Source organism: Triturus cristatus, chromosome 6 (assembly GCF_964204655.1).
Source record: "Triturus cristatus chromosome 6, aTriCri1.1, whole genome shotgun sequence".
Taxonomy (NCBI): Eukaryota; Metazoa; Chordata; class Amphibia; order Caudata; family Salamandridae; genus Triturus; species Triturus cristatus.
In genome coordinates, this window is record NC_140589.1 from 951,430,417 (window position 1) to 951,451,107 (window position 20,691).

At 43.8% G+C, this 20,691-nt stretch overlaps 1 protein-coding gene across 1 annotated transcript in view; it reads left to right on the plus strand.

Annotated features, from left to right (window-relative positions):
* Window positions 1-20,691, plus strand: part of TEX12 (testis expressed 12) — a 299,352-nt gene that overhangs the window by 180,818 nt on the left and 97,843 nt on the right. The window lies entirely within an intron of this gene.

Here is a 20,691-nt window from a genome sequence, read left to right on the forward strand (position 1 = left end):
TATGAGTAAAGGATAGTGACAGTTAGGGAAGGTGAGGGAAGGAGAATGACAGAGAAGGTTAAAAAATTAACATAGATGGAAAATGAGTGATGGAGAGAGGAGGAGTGGTAGAAACAAAGGGGCAGATTTATGTTAGACTTGCGCCACTTTTACGCCGCTGTTGCGTCACTTTTGTGACACAGCGGCGGCGTAAACCCTGCGCCACGTTGCGCCCTATTTACATCGTGACGCATCTATGGAGATGCGTCACGGTGTAAAGGCCTGCGCCACATTAAACCTGCGTCAGGTTTAATGTATGCAGGGTGGGCGTTCCAGCGGAAAAAGCCTCAGAAAAGTGACGTAGTGAAATCTACAAGATTTCACTCAGTCACTTTTCTGACGCTGCTGCGTCAAAACCTTGCGCCTGCTTGAAGCAGGCGTAAGGCATGACGCAGCATGTTAGGTATGGGCAGCCCCTAAACATTGCTGGAGTTGCGTCGTGCTTGCGACACGACTCCAGCAATGCGCCGCACTTACGCCATCAGATGCGTCACGCATCTGTTTATCCTTGCGCCACAATGCGCTGCATTGTAAATGCGGCGCATCTGTGGTGGCGCAAGGGTAAACTTGCGTGACGCATCTTTCCTGGCGCATCCCTGCTGATTTGCAGGGATGCGCCAGGAAACATAAATCTGCCCCAGAGATGTTAAGGAAATTAAGGGTAAGACAGACAAAGGGAGAGAGACAGAAACAGGAACTGAGAAGGAGTAAGGCAGTTAGAATGACTGAGACATATGGAGACAGGGAGAGAAACATGGTTGAAAAAATAGTGATGGGGGCAGTAAACCTAGGGGAGTAGTAGAGAAGGAGTGAGGGAGTTACGAAAGAGCAGTAAAGGAAGAAGAGAGAGGGAAGGGGAATGAGAAAAGCAGATTGAGGAGAAGTGAAGAAAAGGGAGCATGAAAGTGAAGGGGTGAGAAATACAGATATTTTAAACTTACCTGACCAACAAAATAACTTAATTAGAAATAAATGGGTTTTTTTAATTACAAGAAAAATTGATTCAATTTCCTAAATTTTCTTTCTAGATCTGAAAAAAAAGAAAAATAGTAGTAATATTTAACAACACATTTTAGAATACAGTACACATATTTTCATATTTAACAAAGTAATTTTTTGCCCTTTTTTTCTGTTTTCAGAATATATTGAATTTCACTGAAAATAGTGATATCAATTGTATTCATCACTTAACAGCGGGCAAAAAAATAAACAATCTGAAAGATTGTTTAAAAAAGCCCTGAATCTATCCTCAGTAAAACATACCTTGATAGAAATGTAACATATATATTAAAAATATCTTCTAAGAACAATAACTATTTGCATTAAATAACGTCTGTAAATCTTGTTGCTTAAGCACAAACACCAAAATATTATCTGTCAAAGAAGTCCACAATAAAAACATTTACCTTTCCATGAGGCCAAATGGTAATTTTTAAATCCTTTTTAGGTGAAATATCCAATGGTAATCCTATAAAATCGAAATAATGGTTTCTTCAGATGCTGCAATTTGTATCTAAAATTTTGGTTTTAGAAAAATTAAGTAGGAATTTGGTAATTCTGCAGGCAAACGTTGCTTGAAAATCAATTGAGAATCATTACACAGTGTCCAGCCTTTTTCACATTTTAGATAAACTGTGTAATGACCAGAAGTTATAGAAGGTCCATCATGGAAAATTATTGCAACTGCAACAAAAGTCTTTCCTGATATTGATAATTGATTTCTTACAAACTTCTTTATTAAAGTGTCCAATTTTGTTCCATCAGCTATACAACGTTGCATCATTAAAATTATATACTGTCCATATTTCTTTAAAAATAACGTTGATAACATTTCTGATTTACATTAGGAACATTCCATGTTGTGATTTGCATCTTTAACTAATTTACTAAAAGTCACTGATTTACTCTCTGGTAATGTTAAATGTATGAACCTTTCAGAATCAACATTAGTGCTGCATGTGTTCATACAGTTTTCACAACAATGTTCCCATTTATAAGAGAGACCAAACATATTTTCTATTTCTACCCCTTCATCTTCCAGTACCAAAAGCATATACATTAAGAATTCCTGTGCATCTTGCTGGACATTTTTGTAAACTGTGTACATCCAGAACATACATCTAAAAGATTTCTAACATCAGAAGCACTTTCTATTTTAGTTTTATCATTACTCAACTTCTCATAAATGAAACTCAGCAGAGAACAAAATCTTTTTTCATGATTTAGTATTATCTGCTCTTGCAAACTTTCAAGATAAAATACAACATTCAGCACTACATTAGCGTAGCAGTTGACACCAGAGCTATTTTCAAAATGACAACCAACAACCTCTTCAACATTGTCCTTTTTCTTTTTGCTTGCAATCACATCACTCTTTTTGTTTTCTCTTCTGTACATCCTCATTACAGATATTCTCAATTCTCCTTTTCCGACAAACAACACGTTTTTCAAACACAGGATACTGACCTAAATGAGGAGCATAGCTTCTTCTTAATCTATTATACTCCTTTAAACAATTTGCATCAGCACTAACTTTTGAGTCATCAAAGTCTATTATGAATAAATCAGATAATTTTTTCACTCGTGACAAAGCAACATATGCCATACCTTCTTTAAACACACTATATCCAATGTTTACAAAAGCACTATCTACAGTTAATCCTTGAGATTTGTGAATAGTTACAGCATATGCTAGAGAAAACGGAAACTGCTTCCTACGTACATATAAGTCTTTTACAAGCAAAAAACGAACTGAACAACGACTAATGTCTTTAACCTCTTCAATCTGATCAAATTTTGTTTTTAAAAATTCAAATCCATCTTTTTTCTGGTAATTAACAAAACCCACAACTTTACCCATAGCTCCATTCACTAAACCTTTTTCTACATTCAAATTACGTCTTAAAATTACTCGACAGTTCATACATACATAAAGATTATTTTCTAAACCAGCTGTTTTCGATATGTTTTTCTCTAGAGAATCCAATTTAGTTTTCAATTTGCCCGTCAATATAATAGTTATTCCTTCATGCTGTATTTTATCCACAGCTTCCATTTTCATCATCTCTTCATTTTCCAATTTCAAAAGTTCTTCATTGAATATAGAGCATTCATGTATTGTTGGCATTTTAGCAGATTACAGTATTTTTTTCTGCAATTTTCTTGTATATTTTCTCTGGAACTATTTGTTCTGTTGGAAACAAATTACATAGTAATCGACTCTGTAAAGCTTTTCTGCCATGTTCTGTGAGTAGTCCAATTCTGATATCTTTGAGAATACTTGCATAATCATAATCATTTGCTTGCCGCACATTGGTAATGAGTTCTTTGTACTCAAAGTATGACCAAATATTCACATTACCTATACTTCCTAATGACTTTTTTGTGTCTTCATGTGCAAGAGTATTGAATACTGGTTGTCCTTTAACTGGAGTGAGCTGCAGTAGATCCCCAAAAACTATAACATGTTTTCCTCCAAATAACACATCATAGTCTGTCTTTAGAATTTGCTGCATTCTTAAATGCACAAAGGCAAGCATTAAGTTTGATACCATGCTTTCCTCATCAAGAATGAGAACTTTCATTTTCTTCAACACTCTTGAAACTTCAAAACATGCTTCTCCTGTTAGCTTGTGGTATTCTATTTTAGTCTCATGCTCTACTGGTAACATTAGCAAACAATGTAAGGTAATTCCTTTTATGTTCTATGCTGCTAACCCAGTTGGAGCAGTAACAACACAAGAGAAAGTTGAATCCGTTTTTTTTCTGTAGGTAGCTTCTAATTACTTTAATTAAGAAATGTTTTCCAGTTCCAGCTTGTCCACTCACATACATTCTGATTGGTTCAAATGATGTGCATGAGCACTCTTTATTTTCATGTAGTAATTCATGATCAATTTGTTTTGTGACTTCTTCATAAATTTGTTGTTGTTCATCATTCAAATGTTGTTCCAAATTTGGTAAGTCTATTAAATCTTCCTGAGCTTGATTCATAGCTGTTTCCACTTCAGTCATGGCTATTGCAGCTTCATTTTCTACGATTGGTTGTCCTAGGGGATCTTGACTGAGCGTACCAGAACTTTGACTGTCTTGAGAACTGTCTCTAGCTACTTCAGCTGCAATTGTAGCCTCTTGTTCAATTTCTTCATTTAACATTTGTACATAATTTGTGAAAGTACTGCATTCTATGCTATCTTTACATGCATTAAAGGAATCTTCATCGCTCTGAAAATCTCCAAGTAATTCATCCTCTGAACGCCATGGTTTAAACAGCTGTAAAAGTGCTAAGTGGTAAAATTCCTTTTTGTCAGTAGTGTCGCAACTCAAACACCAAACATCCTTCCTCACCAATGACTTTATATTTTCCATTGTTGATGCCTTCTGTGGCATTCCGTGTAAAAATGTAGTTCTGCAGCACTTCATAGAGACACATGTTCTCAAGATGATGACTTCTGTTTGGGTAAAATGTGTCCAACATATTTGTTTTCAAAATGTCTGTACTTTCTGGTTCGTTCTCTGCTAAATATTCAATTGCTCGAATAGATTTCAGTACCCAATTTCGCATTCCTGCAAGGCCTAAACTTACCCAAATTATTCTTCTGGATTTGGAGTACAGACTTGCAGATGATAACCTATCTGAGCATTCGTATGACCCAATTTCTCGATGCGATAACATCTTTAAACTGAAACTGTATAGCTTTTTACTGAGTCTTCTCATGAGAAATCTCCTCCCACATTTCTTTCAATTCCGTTTTCTCATATTTAGTGATGTAAGATGTGACATACCGAGCAACAGCAATAGAATTGTCAGCTACATACTGAATATCCATGTTAGCATTAAACATGGATAAAATGACTGGGTTGTAGTCATTTATATATTTTGACTCTTCTTTTCTTCTTAGGTTGTAGGTATTTTTTGGAGATTTTCTTGTAATGGTATGTCGCACAGCTGACATAAAACTGTTTACTCTTCCTTTTGAAAGAACAGGTCGTAGAAATCCAAATCGACATTTTGTGTAGAATTTATCTTTACTCTTGTACTTTCGTCGACAGTATTTTCCACACCGATGACTTTGGAAACGTAAAACTTGCTCTTTTAAGTGTTTTTCTTCTGTGCTTTTAGGTATAGCACATGTTGCATATTCTTCAATGAAAGATAAAACTGCATCATCAGAATCTGTTCCAAATTTTGGGGCATCCTTGATCCACAACAGCATATGAATATGAGGAGCACCTCTTGCTTGGTACTCTTTCTCCAAAAGAAATCCACAACTTCTCCAAGAGGTGGATTTTTTTATTGCAGATGAAGGACATCATAGCCTCAAATCTATGATTGAAATATCTGCAAACCTTAACCGGATCCAATGAGCACAATTCTCCTGCTGTCTTGTATTGGATGTTTTCAATATTTGAATTTGCCTCTCGAAGAAAATCCAGTAAATCATCCCAAGCGTACTCAGCACAACTTAGGGTAAGGAACCATGTAGGAGTTCCTAAATTCCGTAACATACATTTCAATTCTCCATGGCGTCGGTACCAATATTCATTAGTTCCACGCTGACAAGCCATCAGATTAATCAATTGAGATTCCAAATGATCATCTTGCTGTTGCACTTTGTTCATAAAATCCTTTGCAGACACATTATGTAGATGTACTCCAGTTTTTAAAATGTGATTTACTGCATAAGATAGTGCAGACAAGTCACTTTCAAATAAAAGATTGAACAAATAAGGAATACTTTGACGAAATCTTGGATCTTCTGCATATAATCTTGTAGTCCGATACTCAGAAGCAGGAATCTGTACTGGACGTTCATCATATCGTCCACCTTTTCCTGTAGGAAACAGCTGGGGAAAACAACGAGCTTCCAAGCTCTCCTCCCATACACTCACGGGAGTTCCTTTTGCTTTTTTCATCTGAAACAGATCAATAGTGTTTCCCATAACGTCTTTAGAATGAAGAGGATGTATGCTGAAATGTTCATAAATTTCTTCTTCTTTTGACTTATCCACTTTTTCAATTTGCCCAGTTGGTATTCCTATGTCTGCTAGTAAAACTTCTTCATCTTCATCCATATAAATTGATTCATAGTTCTTATTATTTCTTTTCAAATATAAATTAGCTCTTTGTACTTTTCGTACATCTACTAGCTCCTGCCAAATTTTCTTATTCTTTGTAGGTACACCATTAACCAGAATAACTAATGGTTCAGTTTCCAAACTATCTGCATCAATTGTTTCAATATTTTTTTTCAAATCTAATGGCAAATAGACAACTCTTCCTTTTAAACCTCTTTGTAAATCTGAAGGAGGTAATTTACCTGTTTTGGGCTCCATACGAACTGTAGTCTGAAACGGATGGACACATTGAATGAGTATAGACTCATACGTATTTAAATCACTAAGTTCTGCAGGAATATCAACCAATTCTAAATTATTATGTACAGCTCTAGCTGGCATTTTATTTTCTTCTAACTTGTTATAACAGTATTTACAAATACGCTGATCTTCACCCAAATCAAAACAATTTTCCAGAAACAAATATATAGCAAAATCCTTCCACTCATAATTATTTTCTTTTTCACTTTTTTTATAGAGATCAGCATTCCTTGTTTGAGTTTTATAATGGCTTCTCCGGCAACAAATACAAGTAATATTTGGTCTTTCATTAGAGATGATAGTAAATTTTGTCATTTGATCTTCAAAATTTTTACTAACAGTGGGTTCTACATTCTCTTCCACATTTTCTTCAATAACTGTGTCATTTCCTGCACTTTCTTGTTCTGGACCAAAGTAACAAAACTGAATATCATCAGTAACCTTCTCTACATCTGATACAGATCCACGCAACAGAGCACTATTCAACTCATTTAACTTTAGTGCTGGACTTTTAGCAAAATACAATCTTCTCACAAACTTTATCATTTCAGTATGATGTACTGCCAGCATCCTAAAATGGTGAAAAACACTGACAAACTTTCCTAGAAAGACAAGCCAGAGAATGTCCTTGCAAACCAGTATTCTTTCTCACTCTGCATGGATCTAGTCTTTGAAGCACCTTAATCTTCTGTTTAACACTTATTTTACTATATTCTCTTAGAAAGTCACGTATTTTATCAATAGATTCTTGTCGTACAGTACAAATACTACTACAATTCCAAGTGTACACTGGGGCTTTAGGACGATTCCCCATAACCTCATCAGCTAACACTTCTTCCTCATTTCTTGGAACCATTTTCTCCTTTTCCATTACACAACCATCTTTAACTTCATAAGTTCGACCACTGGTGTCAACTGCATGAAGCAAACTATTACTTTGAAGATAACTCTCTTCATTAAAAAATGGTTCAGTACTTGAACTATGCTTCCATTCTCCTAAGAACACCTTACAAACGTTTTTTTTTTTCACTACTCTTTTCCTTTTGCTTTTTGACTTCATTACATTGACTATTTTATCTAATGTATGGATCCTGTTCAAAATTAAAATGAATAGTTTTCTTTTGAATTCCAAAGCCTTTGCAACAATTGATTCAATATGTTTCTTTTTCTTATAAAATATTGCTTTCTTCCTATATTTTTTCACATCCTTTAGCAAATTGAACACCACTCTTCTCTGAAACATTTTTTTACGAATGTTTTGAAATTCTGTTTTTCTTTTTAAGTCATTCTTTCTTGCTTCTGATTGTACATTAGCATTTAGTATTTTCTTTCTATTGTCTTGTTGTTTTCTACTGGAAACACTATTTGCAGTGGATATACTTTCTACATTTTTTCTATCTTTGAGGATATTTAAAAAAAAATCCTTAGTCTGCTTACCAGAAGACTTTTTCTTTTTTCCAACATGAGGTTCTTCAACTAATTTTTGTTGTCCAGTTGTCTTCAAATATAGATGTTTTTGCTGTTCTTTTCTCTTTCTTGATTTTATAGGCATGTTTAATTTATTTCAGTGTTGTTCAGCAATACCTAAAGGAAACTAAAAAAAAAATACCTTTATGTAATTTAAATATATTGCTATATTTTTTTTGAGCTTTTCAAATCCAATCATATGAGCTGCCCCTTTCCTACGAGTGCAAGATTGTTTTCAAATGTGTTAGCATTTGCCTCTCATCTGTGAGATAGTGATTTGTGCTGAATGCTAACCATCACAGTTCAAGAAAACAAGCTGCCCCTTTCCTACGAGTGCAAGTCTTACAGAACAAGAGCAACACAAATTAAATCTCTGACAACAATTCCTGTGTGCACACAGACTCATGGTGTGATTCTAGGCAGAAAACTATATTTGATTGGCAATTTCAAAGCACATTTACTACTGTGTTAGAGCAAGTGATAATTACTGTAACAGCCTGACACATTTTCCTTATAGTTTAGAGGCAGAAAAGAGCACATGTCCTAACAGCTACTTGAGACCATGAGCATGTGGAACCTGGGTGAGTGATTAGACTAGAGCAAAGGAAAAGAGCCTTGGTGATGTTGAATGTGTTAGCGTTACACACTGCTATCTGAAATACCACACAGTGCTGAATAGTAAGCATGGGAGTGCAGTAGAAGCAGCTGGCTGTGTGCTAAGAGTGTGTTTCTGGAGACTGTGTATTGTCAGGTGCAAGAGAGATCTGCATGGACGCTTGCACAACTGCATGAAGACTGCAGAGATGTATGTAAGATCACCTGTGGTAAGGGTTAATTGGAGTTTTGAACATGTAGGAACTACCTCACCCATTGCAGGAGTGGAAGGAAAATCTACCCTGTTGTTTTCAAATGTGTTAGCATTTGCCTCTCATCTGTGAGATAGTGATTTGTGCTGAATGCTAACCATCACAGTTCAAGAAAACAAGCTGCCCCTTTCCTACGAGTGCAAGTCTTACAGAACAAGAGCAACACGTATTAAATCTTTGACAACAATTCCTGTGTGCACACAGACTCATGATGTGATTATAGGCACAAAACAGTATTCCTGGGTAATACCAGTACACCTTAACTTATGGTGAAGACATACTCCATAATATCTTACAAGTTCAAGGCAGTTAAATATCTTCCAAAACATAAAATGTAAAACACAACTTTAAAAGAAGAAACACATTTCTATTATTTATATCAAAATACACCACATACATCCCATCTCAAATTCATAACTCACCTTTAAAAGGAGTTAGTTGAAAAAGAAATGTGCCACTCACACAGCAGATTATCAGAGCCAGAATCTCTGAGCTGTACTCCTCTCACCAGAACCACTAAATGGCAAAATGTCCCTCTCTTTTTTCACACATATACATGTTAACTTCAAATCACATTGCTTCCCACATTTTTTTAAATGGAAACACACATTTCTATTGGTTGCAAATTTCAACCCTTTCCAAATGATTCCTACCCCCAACATGACTTCTGCCTGGTACCCTTCCCCCAACATGACTTCTGCCTGCTACCATAGCAACAGATCATGGAACACTGGTGTGAGCAGAGAGGTCAGAAGTTCAGCACACAATGTTTCTAATCCAAAGAGCAAGAGTGCTTGACTTTTCAAACCTAACAGCATATCCAAAGTAATCTTCTGTGGGAACACATTTTTCTGAACCAATACAAAACATGCTTTTAAAAATTTAAACATACAGCCTAGTTTTTAGTGTTGAATGGTCTGAAACAGCCAATGAGTTCTTTATATTAAAAAAAAAAGTATGTAAGCTTCCATTTTACAACTATCTTTCTTTTCATATTGCCATTCTACTGAAAGACACCTTCTGAGTGCATCCAGATCTCCTTGAAAGATGTTCACAGTGTGGATTGTAGGTCATAGCTATGTCTACTGGAGTGAAAAGTATGCGGAAAAAAGAGGTATTGTGAAAGACCTTGCTTTGCCAAATGTAGACATTAAATGGATTGGTCAGAGAGGGTTAAAGTGGCACCAATTAATGCCTTTGGTGAAATCCTTTCTACATCTCCCACAGCCTGACCTTATAATTGTGCACTGTGGTGGAAATGACCTAGGCACTTTAACTGGGGTAGGTCTGGAAATGCTTGTTAAGGACACCTTTGTGCAATTGATGTCACTTTTTCCACAAACTATCTTTGTATATTCTAATATATGCCAAAGGCAAGAGTGGAACTGGTCCAACCAATATTGTCCGCAGATTGAGAAAGCAAAAAGCACGTCAATAAGTCTGTTTCTGCTTTCCTCAGAGACTATGGTATGGGTTCTATATACCACAACAACTTGCGTTACAACATGCAAGGCATTTATAGAGGAGACGGTGTACATTTCACAGATGAAGGGAACAGAGTCTTCCTCTTGAACTTTAGACTCTGCATCGGTACTTACTTGTAGGTACAAAAAAACACTCAATGAACACAACGGCTCTTTTTAGAGCCAACCAACATCTAAACACTTAAACTTGATTTTTAATTCTATTTTTTTTATGATTTTTTTGCCGCCGTGCGTGCACCGCGCAATATTTATAAAAATGTTTTTTTTTTTGGGGACCTTAGGGGTGTTTCATGGTCCCCCTGAGAAGGCCTAGGGAGTCAGGGACTCTCTACCCTGCCCCCTTTTCACATTCTCCACTTGTGTTTTTAGCTCTCTTCTGCCTCTAAAACTCAAATGGCGGCTGGGAGGTGCACGCACCGTGCGCGCACACCGCGAATTTTTGAAAAAAAAGAAAATGTTTTTTCCACCCTTCGGGGTCCTTCAGGGACCCCCTGACAAAGGCTAGGGGGACAGGAACTCTCTACCCTGCCCCCTTTTCACGTTCTCCACCTTTCTTTTTCACTGTCACACACTAAATGGCGTCCGACACTTCCTGATTTCAACCGATTGGAATGTTGACTGACATCTAACCACCAATCAGAATTACGCTCGCGGACATTTGGTGCACGCCCCGTGCGAGCACCGTGCGCGCACGGTGCGCACATATAGATATTTATGTACTTTTAACTGCAATTTTCTCAGGAACTACTGAACAGATTGACACCATATATGCAAAAGGCACATGCCTGACCTGAGGACTACCTCTTTGCCAAATTTCAAGTAATTCTGTTCAGCCGTTCGGGCTGTACCTTCGACTAAAGGTCCCATGGGAAAATGCATGGGGAAAACGTGTTTTGGGACCCCCCTTTCTTCTCAGCCCCCGCTTGACGAATCACCCCGAGACTTTCAGGGTAGGAGCTGAGCGGAGCGCCCCATTCGTTTTGAAAATTTCACCAAGATAAGTCAACCGGGGCCAAAGTTATTCAAAATAGAATTTTCAGATTTCCTATGGGAACTCGGTCCTAACTATAACTATCTACTGGCGTATAACTATCTACTGGCGACTGCCAGTAGATAATATATATTACCAACTGGCGGTCGCCAGTAGGTAGTTATAGTTAGGACCAAGTTTCCATAGGAAAAACATTTTTTGTTTTGCTTATAACTTTGACGTCGTTTGATGAATCTTCATGACATTTTCCAGATTAATTATTTGTTCATATCAGCTCCTATGTTGAAAGTTTGGGGGTGATTCATCAAGGGGGGGCCGAGAAAAAAGGGGGGTCCCAAAACGTGTTTTCTCCATTTTAATTTCCATAGGAAACTTTAGACAAGGCTACAGGTTGAACGGGTGAAGGGAATGACCCCAAATTTGGCTGGGAGAAGGGTCTTGGTCTAGAAAGCACGGTTTTGTTTATTTGGTGTAAATCCGTTCAGTAGTTTTTGAGAAATATCGAAATTTATATATATCGATATTTTGGAATTCTGCCATCTGATTGGCTGAGGCGTTATGAGCACGAGCTTGCTGCTTATTGGTTGGGAGCGCTGTGAGCGGTTGCAACTAGGAAGTGTTGACCGCCATTTTGTGATTCTGTCGAAGCGAGTAAGGGGAAAAAAGGGCAAAAAAAGTAGGAAAGAGGAGGGTAGGAGCACTGTAAGCGCTGTGGGGTGTTTAGGGTGTGCTATAGAGGGGGTGCAAAGCGAGCTACTCATACCTACCGGTCTGAAAGTGCTGGGTACGGAAATTAAGTGAAGTATTGCGTAGTCGGATGCTGCTAAGGTGAGCTGCTGCGGGAGTCGGGGATGAAAGCGTGAGCCTAAACTGTGTGTCTTATGATGTGAAGTCATGTGCCCTGGCCGCTGCAGCACACCTGTGGAAGTATCGTCAGCATGTGTTTTTACCTACTAAGACGAACTACTGACTCCTACTGGTCTGAAAGTCCTGGGGTACGGAAAATATGTGAGGTATTGTCTAGAGACTCATGGTGCTAAGCTGAGGTGCTGCCGGAGTCGGGGATGAAAGCGTGAGTCCAAACTGTGTGTCATATGCTGTGAAGTCATGTGCTCTGGCCGCTGTGCCACACCTGTCACGTAGTATCAGCATGTAGTTATACCTACTCGGAGGAACACTTGTTTCGAACATTGTAACTTGTCTATGGTGCTTAGTGGGTGTTATACAGGGAGTGCGAAGGTAAATTTTCGCGTATCAAATCAATATGGTATTTGTAAAGCGCAAACTACTCACCCCAATGGGTCTGAAGGCCCTCGAGGCCGGCGTGGAAATTATGTGAGCTATTAAGTGAGCTATTGCCCAGAGTCACATGGTGCTGAGCTGAGGTGTCCAAAGGCGTCCTTCATAAGCATTTTCAAATCTACCCCAGTCAATGTGTCTAGGTCATTTCCACCACAATGCACAATCATGAGGTCAGGGTGTGGAAGATGCAAAGAGGTTTTAACCAAAGGTAGCAATTGGTGCTACTTCAATCTTCTCTGTGCAAACCATTTAATGTCCACATTTTATAAACCTAGGTCTCAGTCAATACGTCTGTGTTCTGCATACCTCTTGCACCAGAAAATATAGATATGTCCTACGATCCACACTAGCATTTTGAAGGTATGGCTGGAAGGTATGGAAAGATGTCTGTAGCTCATGCAGTTCCTTGGTAGAATAAGAGATATGTTTAAAGATGGGGAACTACTTTTTTTGCCATACAAAACGATACGTGATTGGGAGATGAAAAGTATTATTTTTTAAAAGTAGGGTGCACATTCGTTATGTGGAAAAGCATCTTTGTGATTGGTAAGAAAAAGTAGTTTCAACGTGGAGTACATATCATAGGATACAATTTGCTCAACTGAATCACACCTGCTGCTTGCATTTGGAAGGCACTGTTCGAACTTAAAAGAATCGTGAACTTTTAACCTGCATGTGCCGTTAAATGTTCGAGAAAATGTTGCAAAAAAAATCGTTAAGTTTAAAAAAAATTATGAACTTTTAACCTGCACGTGTTGTAGAATGTTCTAGAAAGTGTGTTGATAGAATACGTTGCACTTCTGACTTCTATGTGTTGTTGAATATTAAAAAAACGGTTTATATGGAAAATTAAAAAGTTATCAATAGAGAGAAGTTTTGAAGCCTAAAAGAATCAAGGAACTATTCTAATTTGTTCTTTACATGTATTTATGTGTGGAGCAACAAAATTATAGACATAACAGCACCAGGAAGAGGAAGAAGCAGGGAGTGGGGGGACGGGGGGTGATGGGCAGAATGACACACATGCACAATTAAGTACAGCACAAGTATAGACAAACAATGGCCAAAATGAAACACACCAACAAGGAGCACAAGTCACACAACCCGCCAACATCACACCACTGAACGAGCATAGAAGTGAAAACCACGCTGCATTCATACACGATGTGTACAAAGGCCGGTCGTTGGTGTTGTGGGATGTCTGCGACCGTGGTCATCATGGATGAGATGCCCAGCATGTGGCACATGGGCGAGTTCACTGTGTGTTACGTTGCCAAACAGCTGCTCATCCCTCCCACGAGCCCCCAAACTTTTCTACGGTGTGATGTTGTATCTCGTGCACTCACACGGCACACCATTGTAATGCCTATTTGCGCATGTCCTGCTACATTCAAACTACACCATCACAGTGCCGTTTGGAGGTGGTGCATGCCACTTTACAACATCGACTGCTGCGGCCCTTGTGGCAGGCCACACCAGAACACAGAGACACACTTACCGCACTTCCTGTACACGGACATGTCCGAGACACTCCGTTCCCCTTGCCGGATAGGCACACCCCTGCTCTGACCTGTGTACCCCGGACCAGCACACGCCAGTTGTGCATGCAGGAGGATGCGCGCATAGCTACATGTCCAGGCTCACTGCCAACGCTGAGGTGACAGCACACTGTGATGTTGCAGGGCTCGTGCCTATCATTCTAAGACGATGACCACAGGGACACACTTGCTCAGATGCGGGTTTGGGGGGCGTTGGCGGTCCTGGAGTTGTTGCGATGATTCTTGTGGCCCTCATGGGTATCCCTGTATCATGCTCATTGACTCTATGGCACCTGTGGGTGTTCTGGTGTGGCTCTTGGCTGTGTTCCCTTTCATGGTGCAGGTAGTCGTCCTGCTTAACACCAGCAGAAAGCAGGTGTAAAATCCCTGGTGCTAACGTGGCTTATCGTCGGAATTTGTTTCTCATTGCAGTTGGTGTGACAGTTGTGATGTGATTTTTTTCTTGTGCAGAACAATATACAAATTGAGCAGTGTATCTCGTCAAGATCCAGCACCTGACGCCCTATTCCCAATCAATATAAATACAATGAGATTTCTTAATTGAGTTTGTGTGTACACTGTAAGTGCAGCCACTACCTCAGTGCAATTCAATACAGGATTTTAGTATTAAGAATAAATGGCAAAGGTGCACCTCGTGTCTTTTTGCACGGAAACGGCTAGTCTGCATTTCATTATCAGCAATTTAATGGAAGTAAAGTTTATTTTTCATTTTAAAACATACAATCTTATTACACCCCCCTCCCCCCGACATCAGTGAAAAGCAGTACATATAGGTCCAATCAAAACACATATACTTATGTAGTACCTCAGAGTGAGACAGATCACAGTCTATATCGTGTGAGAATCCGGTCCAGCCCAGCTCAGTGCAGTACAGGAGTAACCTCGCCGTCATCTCCTCCCCCCTCCCCCTCAGAAGTTAGTGGGGAATACAAATCTCCACTTGTTCCCTCCGACTCACTCTGTGACAATTGCCCCTCCACCGCCAATCCTTCCATACACAGAACTCGCCACGCCAGAAGGTCCTCCTGCAATTTTTCGTCCCTCCTAGAATACTGCATATGCGTTTCTTCCGCCAGCGTCCATTCCCTCACATCCCTGAGCCATGTGTCAAGCTCTGGGGCCTTCCGTCCCATCCAGGTAATCGCGACCCTACGCCTTGCCAAAACTAGCATTAACTGCAGCAATTTATAGGATAGTTTCCGTTTCCTCGGCTTGGGAACCAGGGCCAACAGGCAGTGTAGGGGTGTCCGTTGGATTCGGAGGCCAGTGGCGGCCACGATGCGGCTTACCACCCCAATCCAGAACCTCTCTACCAGCGGGCAGTCCCAGGCCAAGTGTAAGAATCCCGCCCCTGCTGTGCCGCACCGAGGGCAGTTGTCCCCCCTGCCCGTTCCAAATCGACTCAGCGACTTCGGGGTAAGGTAGGTGCGGTGCATAAAGTTAAAATGGGTGAGCTTGAATCGCGCGTTACAGGATACTCGCCTCGTCAAAGCTCCGATTCGCGTTCGTTGCCCTTGATCTAATGGCTCTCCCAAGTCCGCTTCCCAGGCCGCCCACGCCGGGGGTTCCGGAGGAGCAGAGTCGCGTTTCATTGCCGCATAGAACAATGCAATCAATCTGCGGCCCCGGCCACACGTCAGCATTACATGAAGGGTCTGAGTCATCGGGGGTATCTCCGGGCACTGCGGCCAGACCGAACGCACCACCGCGCGCAGTCCCTGATAATGTAGTTATTGTCCCCCGCTAAGGCCATAGAATTCCTCCGCTTGCTTAAATGACAGGAAGGTTTCCGAGGGGTACAGATCTGCCAGCACTTCACAACCCCCCTCTTTCCAGTCCCGGTAGGACACCTGACGTTCTAGTTCCACCATGGGGGCCAGTATCCAAATTGGTAAATCCCTATGGAAGGGTGCCGCACCCAAGACCCGTTCGATAAAACGCTGCCATACCTGTGCCGTATGTTTCACCACGTAGGGCAACGCAGCGTCCGCTCCCGACCCCCGCATCAAAGCCAATTGAAGTTCCTTCGCTGTAGCCCTTCCCGCCAATAATCTCGTCTCCCACACATCTGTGTCTGCAAACCATCTGGCTGCTGGGAGAAGCTGCGCTGCATAATAATATAAGTCGAAACGTGGGGCTTCCAATCCCCCCTCCTCAAAGGCGCGCACAACCGTCCTGAGGGCCACCCTACTGCGTCCCCCCGCCCAAAGCAGGGATGTCAGCAGCGAATTGAGGGTCCGGAAAACCCTAGGAGGGAGAGGGCACAGTGTATTCTGGAGGACGTACAATGTCCTCGGGGGCATTACCATTTTGGCTACAGCCAAGCGTCCCATTAGGGAAAGCGGCAGGGCGTTCCAAAATGTCACAGACTGCCGAAGTGAAGCAATCACCCGGTCTATATTCCGTGCGAGCGCCAATCCCTCCGTGGCAGCCACATGATAACCGAAATACCGGAAACTTGTTTGTTCCCAGCGCAACCCGAGCACCGGCAGGTCCTCGTAGGGCACTGCATCAAAGCCCGAAAGCGGGAATATAAGCGATTTACTTCGGTTGATCCTCAGGCCCGACGCCTCCCCAAAACGGTCCAAGTGGTGCAGCAAGACTGGAAGTGCCTCCGTCGGTGCCCTCAAATAAAACAAGGCATCATCTGCATAGAGCGATATTACATTACGCGTATCCCCCACCTGGATTCCCCATTGCTCCATTTCCGCCCGGATCGTAACTGCGAACGGCTCAATCGCAAGCGTGAAAAGTAGCGGCGAGAGGGGGCATCCCTGTCTCGTACCCCGTCCCAGCCGCCACTCCCCCGATCCCGCGGCACCCAGGCGCACCCTTGCCCTCGGAGCGCTATATAAGATCTGTATCCACCGGCGAAAGTTAGGTCGAGGTCCACCCTCCGAAGGACCTCCTGCAAGTATGCCCAATCCACGGTGTCAAACGCCTTGGCCAGATCAATAGAGATCAATACCGTCCGTTCTTCCCTACCTCTCACTTCATGCTGAATGTGGTTCAGGCATCTAAGATTCATTGCCGTATTCCTCCCCGGGATAAACCCACATTGGTCCTGGTGCACTAAATGCCCCATATGGGGAGCCAGCCTGGTGGCCAACAATTTCGTTAGGATTTTGAAGTCCGTATTCAACATGGTGATCGGGCGGTAGGACGATGGATCATACTTATCTCCCCCTGGTTTAAGGATCATACAAATTTCTCCTTGGGCCATGGTCCGTGGGAGGTCACCCCTCTCCAACGTCTCATAGAAAACTTGCAACAGGAGCGGGGCCAACTCATCCTTGAATTCTTGGTAGAACTCTGATGGGAAACCATCACTGCCGGGCGATTTAGCACGCGGCAAGCTGGCCAGCGCTCCGCGGACCTCCGCCAGTGACAAGCCCTCCTCCAATCCTTCCCGATCCGAGTCCGTCAGGGTCAGCATACTCAGCCCTTGTAAGTATGGCAAGTATTGGGCCTCTGAGATATCTAGGGCCGCCTCGTACACCTGCCGCAAATGAGTTTGGAGTACCCCCAGTATCTCCTGCTCCGAGTATACCACGTGGCCGGTGGAATCCCGCAGGGCCACGATACGCTCGGGGGTCTGCTCTCTCCTCAGGATCCATGCCAGCAGCCGCCCCGATTTATCCCCCTCTCTATGGAGGCGCTGCCTATATAGGCCCAGAGTGAATTTGTCCAACCTATCTAAGGTGTCCTGCACCCTTGCCCGAGCCTCCCTTTCCTCCTGCTGCTGCGCCGCATTGGGGTCCCCCACCCTCTGGATCTGTCGGAGGAACTCCTCCTCTTTTTGTAGATCCCGGAGAAGCTGTTTCCGGACCCCGTAGGTGAGCCCCATACATGCGCCCCTCACCACTGCCTTCAGGGCTTCCCACTTTGTGGCCACTGCAATGTCTCCTGCTCCCCAATTGAGGTCCACATAGTCCCCTATGGCTGCCTCCACACGCGCCCTCCCCACCTGGTCCCGGAGGAGGTCCGCCGGAAGCCTCCAAGTACGAAGATGGACCACCGGGGGTCCCCACTGGACCACGCATGCCACTGGCGAGTGATCCGATAAAAAGCGAGCCAGGTGTGTGACCTCCACTGACATACCCCTCCTCTCATCCGCCACCAAGACCCGATCCAGCCGACTATAGGTGTTGTGCGTGGGAGAGAAGCAGGTGAACACCTTCTGTGTGGGGTTCTTTTGGCGCCAAACATCCACCACCCCTATGTTTTCCATTATTTTTTTGAGTTGGTCAGTCATACGTGGTTTCGTCCCCTCCCGAGGGGGCGCCCTGTCCAGTACCGGATCCAGGACACAATTGAAATCTCCACACCAGAGTATCGGGGTCCCCAGATCATAAGTCAAGACGTCCTGCAAGGCCCTAAAAAATGCGGGGTCATCTATATTGGGCGCATATGAATTCAAAATGACTATTTCCCTGCCATCCAATTGCGCCCGGAGGAGCAGGTATCGGCCTTCGATGTCCGCCTTCATATATTGGATGGCGAACGGCACCCCCGGTGCCACCCAAATCAGGACCCCCCTGGCGTATGTAGAAAAGGACGCATGAAACCGCTGCCCCCGCCATTTTTTCCCCAACTTCTGCGCCCCTTCATCCACTAAATGGGTCTCCTGGAGGCACGCTATCGACACCTTGTGCCGTCGAAGGAAGGAGAGGACCCTGTATCTCTTTGTGCACGTGCCGAGCCCCCTCACATTCCAGCTCAAAAACTTGTATCCCATGATCTCTTAATCCCTCCACCCCGCCGCGGCCAACTTGTCCCGGCGTAGCCCCACTCTGGTGCCAGACCTGCAATACAACTGATGTCATCAACTTTCCCCTTCAACATCCCCCCCAACAACGCCCCCCTCCCACGAGCACTATACCAGCAACAACCAAACATGCCAATATGCCCTTACCCTGCTGGTGCCAGGACGTGCACAGCCACCCCATTCACACAACCAAACTATTCCCCCTCACTCAAACCGCCACTCCCCCCCCCCCGCCCTGACCCCCGTTCCGACCCCGTTACCAACCATGCATACCAGGCGCAACCTGACCGATTCCCCTCTACGCACCCAGTCCCCCACCTAACTCACTCCCTCCCCTACTCTCTACTTCCACATGAACGGTAAATCCCTCTTGGGTCCATGTATCAGCTCCACCCCTCCTATTGCGGGCACCTCAACCAGGGCTAGTGTCCTGTCCCCTCCCAGACTCTCCCCAAGCCTGGACACTATGTCCCTTCAAGAGGGCTCCCCCCCGGACAGGAGTCCCGACCCCCACAGTTTCCGGGATCGCCAAGGTTGCGGCCAGGACCTCCCCCTCCGAGGCCAGCAGCGTGTCCGGGACCAAGATTTCTTCGGGGCCCGCCGGGTGTACTGTTAAAGGCTCCAGCCCCTCCTCTGCTCCCGCAGGTCCCAACTGCAGAGCCCCGTCCGCTCCTACTGTAACTCTGCTTCCATCCTGGCTCGCCGCCGGCCCCGATGAATACCTACGCCTGTTGGGACGTTTCCGCGGTGGCCGCATTCCCCACGCCCCACGGGGGCCTCTCTCCGCTTCCAGTGGGACATCTTCTCCCCGGACCTCCAACCATTCCCAGACCTCTCCCGGGGTCTCAAAGAAGTGAGCTTTTCCCTGAAACAGTACCTTCAGTTTGGCGGGATAAAGCAGCATGTATTGCAGGTTCATTGTCCTTAGTTTCTGTTTAACCCCCAGGAATTACTTTCGTAGCTCCTGCACCTGCTGTGTATAGTCCGGGTAAATTGAGATCTTGCTGTTCTCATACGTAAGATTCGCCACCTCCCTCGCCGCCTTTAGAATACAGTCCCTGTCGCGGTAATTAAGGATTTTAGCGATGATGGCCCGTGGAGGAGCCCCCGGTCTTAGCGGCGGGACCAGCGCCCTCTCTATCACGAAGACCTCTGACAGCCCCCTCGGGCACAGACTCGTACGAATCCAGTGTTCTAGGAACCGCTCCGCGTTCCCTTTCTCCGCCCGTTCTGGTACACCAATGACCCTGATGTTACTGTGGCGCGCCCTCCCTTCCGCATCTTCCACCCTCCGTTCCAGGGCACCTGTCGTAGCCCGGAGTTGCACGACTGTCTGTTTGAGGGTCGTCACCTCTGCCTGCAGTTGCTCTATGTTCCCTTCTGCATCGGCAACTTTGTCCGCTACTTTCCGGAGGTCTGTCCTCAGCAAATTCACATCGATTGAGACCGTTTCTATTTGTCGCTCCAGCGCTGAGTGGGACCCCTGTATCGCTTTTAGCAACTCCGCTCGAGAGGGCTCCCCGGGGTCATCCTCCCCTCCGCTTGGGCCCGTCTGCCGTGTGAGCCGCTGGGATGGCTCTCTCTGCGTGGTATATTGCGTGATCGTGTTCGGTTGCGTTGAGCGAGACATCTTACCCTTCGTCATCCCTGATGCCGCCTGTATCGCCCAAGGCCGTTGCTAGGCCGTGCAGGGGTCCGAGGTCGTTATGCACTCCCCTTCCCCGACCGTCTGAGGTGCTCAGGTGAGGTCTTATGGCTGATGTCCCCGGGGTTTTCACTGACTCACCCCATCTCCACTCCCGGGAGTCACGGCCCGTGCCCAGTTTCCTTTCCCTCG